The 13,842-nt window shown below is 43.0% G+C and overlaps 1 pseudogene; it reads left to right on the forward strand.

Annotated features, from left to right (window-relative positions):
* LOC138301486 (zinc finger protein 271-like) overlaps nucleotides 1–13,842 on the forward strand; it is a 230,495-nt pseudogene that overhangs the window by 49,596 nt on the left and 167,057 nt on the right.

Raw genomic sequence — 13,842 nt, forward strand, 5'->3', positions numbered from 1 at the left:
CCAGTGGTCCCAAGTTCCTTATCTACACAGTGCTCAAGAGCTGTTTTACCTCTGTCAGAAATGCAATTCAAACTGATTTATCTACCTAATTACTGTAAATGCTTTCTCTCTGTAAAGAACATGGTCATAAATATTATTTCTTTGTGTTGATTTACAATCTCTAACTCGATGTCTACAGATCACTGAAACACAAACCCAAAAAAAGAAATGTACTTTAGTGAAACACAATGAAAAGGATTATTTTGAAGAAAGTAAAACATTCTACATTCTAGGCTCTAAAAAGAAACAAATTCTTTGCACCAGGAATGGTGAGGAACATGGAGCAGAAGAACCTGCTGAATGTGAAAGTGATTTCTCAAATTGTTACGTTCATTATAAGTTGTCAAGTCCCTAATGTAAAATCACCAGTAGCAATTACCAAATTTATCATTTCAGGGTATGTAAGAAGTAAGAATATTGGTGATGATTGATATCCACGCAGTGCACTTGAAAGCAGACTAATCAGTGTTGTAAATTTGATCGGAAGGTATATGAGGAATGCCTCCCCAACAAAGCAGTAGCCATACTCATGATGTGACAGAATTGTCAGGATGACCAATTTCCTCAGTTTGAAGAACAGTCTTTCATCTGCGTCTCCTGTGATTGAAGAGAAGTGAAAACATTGTTTAATAGAAAGTAATTGTGAAAACTCCTGATGTCAGTACAGCAAAATCGCTGGATTACAATTTTTAATATAGAAAGATTTTGTCCACCAGCTCTGTCTCTTGGGTTGATCCGAGTTGTTTCAAAGTGTCTCTGCCCGCCAAAGGAGATCATGTATCTGCTGTGGCTTTAGCCACACAGCAAAAAAAGCTTGTACTGCGATACTCTGCTCTATAGTTTATTGATAATTCATGAAATCTGTGCGGCATGTGCGAATCCCCGATCATAACTTGTATGAACAAATATATCTAACATGTGAGCAGTAAACCCTAAAGAACTTTCAGTGCTTTTAAACCTCCAAAATCAAATGTGATGAACTGGAGTCAAAAAATTAGTCTAATTCTACATGAGAGACTTCGTCTAGACATCACTTGGAGAAAATGGGTCCATGAGAGACATCTTAATAAATGCAAGGGCTCCTCTGTGAAAATGTATAAGACAAGTAAGATAGGCTGCCTTTAATGGTAGGACAAATGATCTCCAGATAAAAGCTATCATTAGCTAAGTGCAAATGTTTGGCAGAGTGTGTGCAGTGTATTTTAGAAGTTAATGTTGAGTGTAACATCAACAAGTGCAGGCATTGTAATCAGATTCAGTCTTAAAATGGCATGTATCCAGGAACTAGCCCTACATGGAGATACATACATCTCAAATAAGATCAGTGAATGTGAGAACAGCTTTTGTTATCAACCCCACCCCACTAAACACGAGAAAGTTCACACTGGACAAAAACCTTATCAGTGCCCCGAATGCCAGAAAGATTTCCATCACAAATCCTCTCTCATTCAACATGTGAGAATCCACACTGGCCAGAAACCTTATCAGTGCTCTGTCTGCCAAAAAAGTTTCATTCAGAAATCGGGTCTCTCTCAACATGAGAGAACACACACTGGACACAAACCATATCAGTGCTCTGAATGTTGGAAAAGCTTCAGTCAGAAAAAATCTCTTACTGAACATGAGAGGATTCACACTGGACAAAAACCGTATCAGTGCTCTGACTGCTGGAAAACCTTCAGCCATCAATCTGTCCTTGCTCAACATGAGAAAACTCACACTGAACAAAAACCGTATCCGTGCTCTGAATGCCAAAAAAGTTTCAGTCGAAAATCTGATCTCATTCAACATGAGAGAACTCATACTGGAGAGAAACCTTATCAGTGCTCTGAATGCTGGAAAAACTTTACTCAGAAACGAAGTTTAATTCAACATGAGAGAATCCATACTGGACAAAAACCTTATCAGTGCTCTGAGTGCCAAAAAAGCTTCAGTGTGAAATCTGTTCTCACTAGACATGAGAGATCCCATACTGGACACAAACCACATCAGTGCTCTGAATGCTGGAAAAGCTTCAGTCAGAAATCTGTTCTCATTCACCATGAGAGAACTCACACTGGACAAAAACCGTATCAGTGCTCTGAATGCCAAAAAAGGTTCAGTCAGAAATCTGGACTGACTCAACATGAGAGAACTCACACTGGGCAAAAACCTTATCAGTGCTCTGAATGCTGGAAAAGTTTCAGTCAGAAATCTGGTCTCGCTCAACATGAGACAACGCACACTGGAGAAAAACCGTATCAGTGCTCTGAATGTCAAAAAAGCTTCAGTCAGAAATCTGGTCTCGCTCAACATGAGAGAACTCACACAGGACAAAAACTTTATCAGTGCCCTGAATGCTGGAAAAGCTTCAGTCAGAAAATAACTCTCACTAGACATGAGAGAACTCATGCAGGGCAAACATCTTATCAGTTCTCTGAAGGCTGGAAAAGCTTCAGTTGGAAAATAAATTTCACTGATCATGAGATAACTGACACTGGACAATAACCTTATCAATGCAATGAATGCCAGTAAAGATTCAATCTGAAAGCCAGTCTCATTCGACACAAGATAATCCACACTTGGTAAAAACCTTATCATTTTTCTAAATGCCAGGAAAACGTCTGTCAGATTCAGTTTCTTTCAACATGAGAGCCCTCAACCAGAAAAAAAAAATATGAGTGCTCTTAATGTGACAAAGCTTTCAGTTGTAAAAGCAAGCTATCTACATGAAATAGACCTGTGACAAACTAAATGTGGTAACTGTCAACCCTGGGGAGTAGGGTTGACATCGCAAAGCCTTAATATGAAGAAACTACAAAGATCTCAAGCTATTGGTAGTCTTAATATCTGTCTTGTGAGAAAAACACACAGATGAACATTCTTCAATTAATCGAATTCCTTAGTAATTATTTGTGACTTCATTCCATTCATTGTGATTTGCTCCCAGTGTGCCAATGAGCCATGGCTCTGACCTGATAACTCCAGTGGATCCTGGACTCTGGGAGCACTCCCCTAGGTTCAGGAATGCAAGTAACTTAAAAATCTTTCCAGCCTTAATGAGCCTCACCAATGCAGAAAGAGTCCCTTTGCCACAGTTCTCAATGGGACCAATGTCTGTTCATGTCTGTGCACGTACAGCTGATCAATGAGAAAAACTAAAGATGATGGAAGGACTGGTCGTTAATCTGTACAATATTCCACTACCTAATTCTCTAGATTTTGTGCAACTACAGACAGGACCAATCATATGTAAACCATTCTTGGCATCACCCTAAGTAGACCCAAACAATTTTGTACTGAGGAGACACAGCCTACAATGATGGCCTCTTTCCATTTCCTTATTGCTACAAATGGAACCAGCGTCCCATATGCTGAGGAAAGTTTCTTGACCTTTAGAATCACATGAGATACATCCAGTAGAGTTTTACAAATAATCTGGCCTATTCATAATTGCAATAAGGCGTCTAAAGTACTACAAAATGCTATTCACATATTATGGACATTCTAGCTATCATATTGTTTTCAGTGTGTAGATCTCTGCCCCGACTGCAGGGTCTCTCTACACTTAAGTATACATTTTAGTAGTAAATGTGCTAGGGCCAGAGGGGAGTGACTGGAAAATGGGTATTACTTTTGACTAAAGGGGTGTGGTTAAGGGAGGAGGAAGGAGGGATTTCAGCTGGGAAATGCACCGACTTACTAAAGTGTAAGCCTATTGCTACTCACAAACTGACTTCTAAAGTAAAGTACCTGCAGGCAAAAAGGACAAAAAAAGAGCTGTAAAATGTACTCCAGCTTAAAGCTGGAGTACGTCCGGCACACACATGGCCAATCATTGATACTGCAGCAACATCCCAGAGAAAATAAAGGAGGAAGGGACTTGGGATAAAAACGCATAGTAAATAATGCTAAATTAAATTGTTTAAACTACTTAAAATTTTAATTAATTCTGTACAAAAAGTACTGGAAAGTTTTTCAATTTAAACTTTAAAAAAGTTTACATTTAATATATTCCAAATAATTAAGTTTACATTTAAAAATATGTTATTGCAGCTATTTCATGCAAATATATGTAGTATTAGAACATTGGAATGCTGTGGGCTCCATTGAAAACAATGGAGTGCTGCAGGCTTTTACTGGCCGGTAAAAGCCCGCAGCTCCAACATTCCAATGTTCGCTTTGTTCACAGCAACAGCTGTGAACAAAGCCTCACAGAGCCCAAGGGGATTTTAATCCCCTCGGGCTCAGTGAACATTTTTTGTTTTTAATAGAACATTCTGCCCTGTGTGGCAGAATGTTCTAATAGCCTTAGAACCCGCCGTAGCCGGCTCTACCGGCTATCAAAGTCCCTCTCCCTTGTTAAATGCCCTCTCCTTCGGCTCGGGCATTTAACGCGGGGAGCGGGCCTTTAATAGCCGGTAGAGCCCGCTACGGCGGGTTCTAAGGCTATAATATATTTCACACTTATTACATTTTTGTGCTTCTCCCTATGATTTACCGTAGAGAGATCCCCGCCACCAGAAAATGTATAAGATAAAATGTAAAAAAAATGATTACATTTTAAAAAATATACATTTTTGTTAAATATCAATGCAAGCATAGTTTTATATATTGTTTTACATGCAAACAAAATAGAAAATGCTACATCACTATTAACATATTTTTTATTAAATATTTAACTAAACTATATTAAATAAAAATGATTTGTAAAGAGTTTTTTAAAGAACACTTAAAGTGAAATGTTTGCATTTACCTTATATGAACTCACACTTACAAAAAGGTATGTATACAATGAATTTAAATTATTAAGAACACGTTAGTCACATATATTTTTAGATTAAAGGCTATTAACATATTTTACCATAAAATAAAGATTTAAAAATATCTACTGGTTTGATATTTTATGAATTTTTATGTATTTTTAAAAATGCTAAATAATTTGCTATAATTTAAGATTATTTCCTATGGAGTTCTATTTCAAGCTCCTGCATCCATTATGTCCAATGGGAGGATTTTGCAGTATCAGTGGGTGGCCATGTGGGTTGCTGGATTTCCTACTGCTCCTTTTTTGGTAGTAGTAACTTACACTCGTAAGATTTTTCTTCACCCCGTTTTAGGGAGTAGAGTCGTGCAAATCTGCACTTTTGAGTAACTTTACACTCGTAAAAGGTGAATAGCGAAATGTAGATTACTCATGGGTATAATTTACTGTTGAGAATAGTCTCCAGGGTATTTGAAGTTGATGCTGGTACTTGGACTGCTATTGGAGCAAATCGGAAGATCCTGCTCTAACACCAGACCACTTGTCTAAGGCATTTGTTTGACTAAGGAGCGGCAACAAATAACAAGAGGTATTATTACTGTACTTGCTACATCATTGGGCCTCATGGGGGACTCTTTTCACAACTCTTTGATATTACAGTGCTATGATCATAAAAGTCCTCCATGTCCTTAACCCTGTTATCAGTATTTACTTCCCTTCTCCTTCTTTTACTTGATTTTGTTGTGTTAATCATCACATGGGTGCTAAAGTTACTGCGTGTTGACTGGTTGTGAGGTACTCTTATCCTTTGTGTGCATTTTTATAGGATGAACAGTTTCTACTCTCGCTGTATGGCTGCAATGTAAGCACCAAAAGCCCAAAACCTTAGAACATCAGCACCTTGATCTGCCTTTATTGGTATTCTACCTTTCCACTTGGACAACTGGCTATGGGTCGAACTGCTGGTTGACCTTTAAACCTGCTTTGATATATCTCGACGGTTACAAGTTTCATGTTCAAACCCTCTGTGTAAGCTCCAGTAGGCTGCTAGTTCTCTCATCACATTCTATGCTTTGGCATATGATCATCAACCTCAAACCATCTCCATAACTTGGAAGCTCCAAAGACTTGGCAGCTGTTTTAAATGCCTGAAGTTTCACACATTTTCATGGCCGTAGATTCCGGTTCAACTTGATGACCAAACTCTGCTCTGATGTCATTTTGCACTTCAAGCCGCTTCTGTGCAGCTCGTCTCCTTCTAAGACTGATCCAGCCCAAAACCTTGCATCAAATGCCAGTGTTAGTCCTCACGAAGACTATTCTTACTAGTACCTCCCCAAGCAGGGCTAACTAGGACAACTACTATTTTCTATGTGCCTTCATCATTGATTCAGTGGATCTCCTTTTTTTAAATTCATGTACACTCTTTTGGCTTCGAGTACATGACTAACAGTATCCTGTTTTTTTCCTTAAGGACAGTTGTTTTTGCTAATTAATAATACTTAAATCATGGACCTCCGTTTGAATTTGCTTCTGACTAATTATTAAAATATTATTGTTTTTCTAAACTTGGTTTGAATCTTGAAGTTCATTGTCTCTTTTTACTTCACTGCATTGAAATGTGTGAGTTCCACTGTCTTGTTTTACCTTCAAGCGTGCCTTAGGCCTTACTGCTCAACCCACTTTACAAAAGCGAGCTGAGGGCACTTAAGTGGAAGACACAGTTACCTTTGCTGACCGAAGTATGGGAAAAGCAAAGCAGACAGATTCCAGGAAGCAGACCACCTCGCTGAAAATGTTACTGTCTTAGTTGGAATCTGCACCGACTGCAGATGCAGAAAGTAAAAACCATGAGGGGTGCTGATGGTAGCTGTGCCCCAGATATTGACACCGGCGTCCTCTCTCAAACAGTTGAAAGAGCTAAAGATGCTACCCTGCAGACATTCAGCTCTCAGCAACTAAGACAGCCCGCTCCTGTCAAACAATACCCACACTGTACCCTGAATCACTTTTCCCTGTGCTGAGTACAAACCTTTTACATAAACAAGATGTGTTGTGCTTTGTGGACAGGCTGTAGCCCCCCTTTGTATGTAAATAAGCTTCTCTGACCAGACACCCCAGGCTCCCATCTCTTTTAGTGCAGATGATAATGTGAGTACTGTAATGTAATAACAAATAAGGGCTATATTGAGAAATAATAGGCTTTCAAGTCACACAGTCGTAGTTATGTAGTTTACATTAATTTGCAGCAATTCTCCAAGTTACTTTTTTCAGTATTTCACTTCATATGCCTCTTTAATGCCTATCAGTTAAATATATGAGGTTTGACATAGGATATGTTGTTAGTGTTCCCAGACCATGTCAACATTCCTTTGTTCGTGATTTGTACGCATGTGTTTTGTCATCCTGGTCTAGAATGGGCAGAAGGCGCTGTAATAGGAATAATAAATGAGACACATAGGAAATTGTCAGAGCTGCAAATTGTGACAAAAATGAGCTGAAATGCACCTCTCTAAAGAACAACACGTCATGACGAATTAACAGGCCCTTTTCACTCTCAAAAACCATCTACCCTCTAACCATGCTTTGGTTGTCTGCCTTGGACCATGTACAAAGCTCTGATGCCTTTCATCGTTAGTCATGGTATAGTATTATGACATATATATAAGGAGAAATGTGTTCACACTTTGGTAGCACCCATCTCTCTTACAATGTGGTGCTGGGAGCTAAATTCTGTATACTGGTTTTGTTAATTTGTGATTGAATCCTGTGACCAGATAAGTCAGACATATGAAAGCAGTCTCTTCAAAGGTCTTCCTATTACTTGGTGTGCAGCTTGTAACCCACTGAAGCTGTCACTGGAAGAGCTAATGGTCTTTACGGATCAGTATATTAGTGTGTTGACAGAGATAACACCGGGTTCTACATGACTTGGTTCGGATGCCAGCAGGATTATGGTTGAAGCCGGGGGCTGAGAACATTGTGTTAAACATAATGTACCATGGCTGTTGGACTGAATATCCATCATGCTGCAGATTGCCATACTCTAGGTTTCATTAGTCACCTAGCCCCTCTCCCTGTTTAAAAGCTCCTGTGTGTCATCTGTGACCAGGTACCACCATGCTCACATCTCCCCCATAGGTAAAGGAGAACTAGACTCCTACCCTTCTCCATGTGTAAACATACTAGTGCGCCTTCTCTAACCAGGGGCCACTAGTCTTTCATGTAAATGAGCCTGTGTGCCATTTGGAACTGGCCCACTTGTGCATATGTACAGAAGCACCAGACCCATTTAACTTTTGGCTGTTTAAATGAGCTTGTGAAACAGTCTGCTACTAGCATCACTAGTTTCATATTTTTCCTGTCTATGTGAACACGCTTGTGTGTCATATGTAACCAGTCACCACTAGGGTCACAAATCCTGCACATGTAAATGAGCACCAGACTAATGTGACTCCTCCCTATGTAAACAAGTATGTGCCATCTGTGATCAGGTGCTACCAGACTCACATCTACATATGTAAATGAGTACCAGACTAAACAAGCATGTATGCTGTCTCGCAATGAACACTAGCCTCATGTCAACCCTCCTTTTGTAGCCAAGCTGGTGTGCAGGGCCCTTTATAATTGGAAACAACCAAACCTATTTCTCCTCTCTTTGTAAACAGTCTGGTGGCACTCTGTAGCCAGGAACAGCCATGCTCCTATCTCTCCTAGTTATGTAAATTGGCCTTTTACCACCTGTGCTGATTTTGTGCTACATACATTGTCCATAAAGGATAAAGTACCCTCTGCCATACAGTATAAGGATATTGCAGCTCACTAAGGAGTCCTGTGACCATATAGAAGAATGAAGCTGAAGACAGAGCTCCCTGTTAAGGTCACTGTACTTCAGAGGTGATTTGAAATAACCTTTTAATGGACAGCAGTGGGGTTTTTCTAACGTATAACTCTTAGGCTAGACATAGCAATATGTTCTTTTAATATGGTTAGGAAGTTTGTATTTGAGTGATGATGGCAAAGTTCAAACTTCCAAGGATGGGTGTCACGATTTTGCCCCTTCCCCCACGACTCTCAATGTTTGGATTTCAAACCCCCTGGAGCAAGGACTCAGTTCAGTGCACCAATACGAATTAGAAATCCAGTTGGACTGTGGCCTATGCATCACCCATGGAGCAGTACAGTGCAGGAAGTGTTTCGGGTCCTTATCAAACCCACAAGATTAGTGCAACGACACAGTAAAACTACAAAGCCTCTTTTGTAAATGAATAGCACACTCAAAATCGCACTAGATATCAGGGGATATGCTTTAAAATGTTTACATCTAAAATCCAAGTTTAGTGCATAAAAATGAAGTAACCACACAGAATGCGGAAATAAATGCAGTAGTGCATGATATGGTCAGGGAAAACAATATGAACATTTCTAATATGGTTTGCAAGTTCTGTCATCCCACCACCCTATTTCTGTTTCCAAGCTCTATGCTAAAACGTAGCAGAATATAAAGCCTGTAAATCCAGTTTCTTAAGATGGATCACATAGCATACTTTCTCTTGGTGTTTTGCTATTTTCTATCACAGCATTGCTCGGGTATGATATAGAGGACAAGGCTGAAGGCCACTTCGCTGCACCACTCCTGGAGCCTGTTTCTGTTTGTTTATCACTGCAAACCAGAGGTGACTTCTGGCATGATAGTTCCATTGCGAAACCCTTCCAGTAGTGTTGGGTGCCTGGTATGTCTAGTCTGAGTCCCATCCCGTATAGGAGTAAATGGCACAAGAGTATTGCCACCTTCTGAGGGGCACAAGTCATGTCTTTTCTGAGTGTTACCTCATACAGGAGTAAATGACACAACAACGGTATTGCCACCTTAAGGGGGAGTACAAGTTGTATCTAGTCTGATCCTCACCCCTGAAGGAGTAAAGGGAACAATAATAAGCATTGTCACCTTAAAGGGACAAATGATGTGTGTAGTCTTATCCTCACACCAAACTGGAATTAAGGGCACAATAATGGAAATGCAAGCTTGGAGGCAAGGGCTTGCAAGTTGTGTGTAGTCTAATCTTCATCCCATACTGAAGTAAAGGTCACACAACAGAGATATACGATGGGGGAACACAAGATGTATCTTGTCCGATCCTCACCACATACAGGAGTAAAAGACATGTTGCAAATCCTGGGGCCTAGGGGCCGAGTCTACAGGGTGTTGAGATTCCTAACCCACAGGTTAAAGGACTTAGGCCCTCATTATGACTTTGGCGGTCTCAAAGTAAGAGCGCCAAAGCCACGGGCGCCAGAAGACTGCCAGTGCTGGCGGTCTTCCGCCCGCCATAATATGGCTACTGCTGGATTTCTGCCACATTTAGGGCGCAAATCCAGCAGTAACCATGCTGGCGGTCGAGGCACCTGGGCGGTGCTACCTCCTGCACTGCCCCGCCAGTAGGACGCCATCAGCCATGTCCTGCTGGTGGTAGCAGCGCCCCTTCCTGTTCCCTGCCGGACGACCTCCTCATCTGGACAAGGTATGTCCATCATCCGACAGGGGAGGGGTGTGGGAGGATGGGGGGTGTTGTGTGTGCGTGCATGAATGTGTGGTGTCTGTGTGTATGTATGCATGTGTTTGTGCCTGTGAGTGTTGTGGTGTATGCGTGGTTGTTTGCATCTGAGGGAATGCATGTATGAATGTTAGAGTGAGTGAGTGTCTGCATGTCAGTGTGTATGCGTATCTGCATGTCTGCATGTCAGTGTGTATGCGTATCTGCATGTTAGTGTGGATGCGTGTGAGTGTGAGTGAATGCATGTATGGAAGTGGGGGTGAATGGGAAATGGGAATATGCGTGTGGGTGTGTGTGTGCATGATTGCGGGGAGAGGGCGCTGTGACTCTAGGGGTGCGGGGACGCTGTGACTCTAGGGAGTTGGGGGGGGTCAGGTGATCGCTGGGTGGTGGGGGAGCCGTCTACCGGTGACAGGGAAGGATTTCCCTGTCACCGGTAGCCCTACCGCCATGGTTTTCATGGCGTTGCTTCCACCGCAGAAACCAATGTGGTAGGCCAGCTCATTATACTGCCGGCGGTCTTATGTGGACCGCCGATTCGGTCTCCGGCCCGGGGATTCATACCGCCATGGTGGCATGAGTGGAGATGTAGCAGGTTGGCAAAGGCCAACCCACCACACTCATAGTGTGGAGTTATACTAAGCCAGCCTTTTGACAGTGATATTGCCACAATAACCCTGGTGGTCAAAAGACTGCCAGTGTCAAAATGAGGGCCTTAGTGTAGTGCACCATCACTGTGTAAGGAAATCTGGGTTAAATGTAGCCGTACACAACCCACTGAGCATTCTTTCAGGTGTGGTACTTCAAGTTAAAAAATGTTTTTCAGCAGTTCATGCCATAACAATTAACCCCTTTGCTGCCATGCCTTTTTCCCCTCAGGTGCCAGGCCTTTTTTTTGGCTATTTGGGGCAGTTCGCGCTTAGACCCTCATAACTTTTTGCCCACATAAGCTACCCATGCCAAATTTGTGTCCTTTTTTTCCAGCATCCTAGGGATTCTAGGGGTACCCAGAGTTTATGGGTTCCCCTGAAGGAGACCAAGAAATTAGCCAAAATACAGCGAAAATGTTGTTTTGTTTTTTTAAATGGGGGAAAAAAGGGCTGCAGAAGAAGGCTTGTGGTTTTTTCCCTAAAAATGGCATCAACAAAGTGTTTGCTGTGCTAAAATCACCATTTTCCCAGCTTGCAGGAACAGGCAGACTTGAATGAGAAAACCACAGTTTTCAACACAATTTTAGCATTTTACTGGGACATACCCCATTTTTACTATTTTTTGTGCTTCCAGTTAGTGACAGAAATGGGTCTGAAACTAATGCTGGATCCCAGAAAGCTAAACAGTTCTGAAAAGTAGACAACATTCTGAATTTACCAAGTGGTCATTTGTGTAGATCCTACAAGGTTTTCCTACAGAAAATAACAGTTGAAATAAACAAATATTGAAATTGAGGTGGAAAAAGCCCTTTTTCTCCACCCTTTACTATGTAACCTTTTCCTGCAATATGATATTTTCAAAAGTAATATACTGTTACGTCTGCTGGACTCTTCTGGTTGTGGGGATATATTGGGCTTGTAGGTTCATCAAGAACCCTAGGTACCCAGATCCAATGAAGGACCTGCACCCTGCAGTGGGGTTTCATTGTATACCTGGTATACAGCAATTTATTTGGTGAAATATAAAGAGTGAAAAATAGGTATCAAGGATACCTTTGTGTTAGAAATGGGTTCTCTTGTTGGCAGTGGGTTTGCACCCTGTCCAAGTACGGACCCTCACTTTAGTCAGGTTAAGGGAGATACTCGCTCAGATAACCCCTGCTCACCCCCTTGGTAGCTTGGCATGAGCAGTCAGGCTTATCTCAGAAGCAATGTGTAAAGCATTTGCTCATAACACACAGTAACACAGTGAAAACACTACAAAAAGACACCACACAAGTTTTAGAAAAATAGCCAATATTATCTATCTAAAACAAGACCAAATACGATAAAAATCCAACAGTAATAAAAATATGAATTCTGCAAGATTTACTCAAAAATACAGTTTCTTGAACTCAATAGCTCCATCTGGGGCTGTCACTGTGTCGTGATCAACAAAACCAACAGTTCAGGCTGGCCGCGGTGTCGGGAAGACCCCCAAACAGTACCTTGGATTTGTAGGGCGTTGTGATCTTCGCGGTGAGCTCTGTAGAGCGGCATCGCTGACGTCGTGGTGTTGGTTCCAGAGTCGGTGCAAGAGTCGTCGGGCTCTTGAAGTCACACGCGTTGCAGATCGAACTCCGGGCTGAATAAGTCAGGAGCGCTGGCATGGATGGCGTCGGGGCTGCGGTGCAAAGCGCGATGATGCGACGTGCGGTGCCCCTAGGTCATGGTCCAGGCAGCGGCTCGGTGACAGAGCCAGCGGCATCGGTGAGAACAGGGCTGCGGTGTGAAGTGGGGCAGTCAACGTGCGGTGTCCATAGGTCACAGTGCAGGCAGCGTTGGCGTCGTTGCCAGCGGGGCGGGCGGGGCGGTGTGACCCTCACAAGCAGTATCCACAGGCCACGGTGCAGGCAGGGATGCCTGGTGACGGCACTGGAGTCGATGGTGCTGGTGTCTGTGGACCGGGGCTGCGGTGCGGGACAGGACGGTGCTTCGTGCTGCTCACGAGCAGTGTCCACAGGCCACCATGCAGGCAGCGACTCCATTGTCGCCAGGAGCGGTGGCATTGGGGAGGCCTAGGCTGCGGTGTGAGCAGGCAATGCTGGAGTGCGGGCCCACAGGTCACGGTGCGAGCAGCAGCTCGGTGAAGTAATCTGATAACAGGTTCAGTGAGACCAGGGTCGTGGTGTGATGCAGGGCAATGCGACTCCGTGCGGCATGAGCAGGTCACGGTGCGGCCAGCGGCTTCATTGGCGGTGGCGCAGTGGTTTCTCCTCTTGAACAGCACAAAACACACAGTTCCCAGTGCTGCAGGTCGAGGAAACTGAAGTCTCTGGTGTCCCTGAGACTGCCAACAGGAGGCAAGCTCCACTCTCAGCCCTTGGAGAACTTTCTCACGCAGGACACACAGCAAAGTTCACCCTTTGCACTCTTTTCAGGCAGAAGCAGCAACTGCAGGCCAGTCCAGCAAAGCAACACAGCAAATGGACAGTACTCTTCCTTCAGCTCTTCTCCTGGGCAGAGGTTCCTCTTGATTCCAGAAAGATTCTGAAAACCTGGGGTTTGGGGTCTTCTTCTTATACCCTGTTCTGCCTTTGAAATTGGCAAACTTCAAAACAAAGTCTCAAGTGTTTGCAAGATCCTTCCTTGTCCAGGCCAGGCCCCAGACACACACCAGGGGGTCGGAGACTGCATTCTGTGAAGGCAGGCACAGTCCTTTCAGCTGTGAACGACCACTCCTCCCTCCCCTCTAGCTCAGATGGCTCATCAGAATATGCAGGGTACACCCCTGCCCCCTTTTGTGTCACTGTCTAGAGAAGAGGTGTGAACAGCCCAACTGTCAAACTGACCCAGACGGGGAATCCACAAACAG

The sequence above is a fragment of the Pleurodeles waltl genome, chromosome 6, assembly GCF_031143425.1.
Source record: "Pleurodeles waltl isolate 20211129_DDA chromosome 6, aPleWal1.hap1.20221129, whole genome shotgun sequence".
NCBI classification, from domain to species: Eukaryota; Metazoa; Chordata; class Amphibia; order Caudata; family Salamandridae; genus Pleurodeles; species Pleurodeles waltl.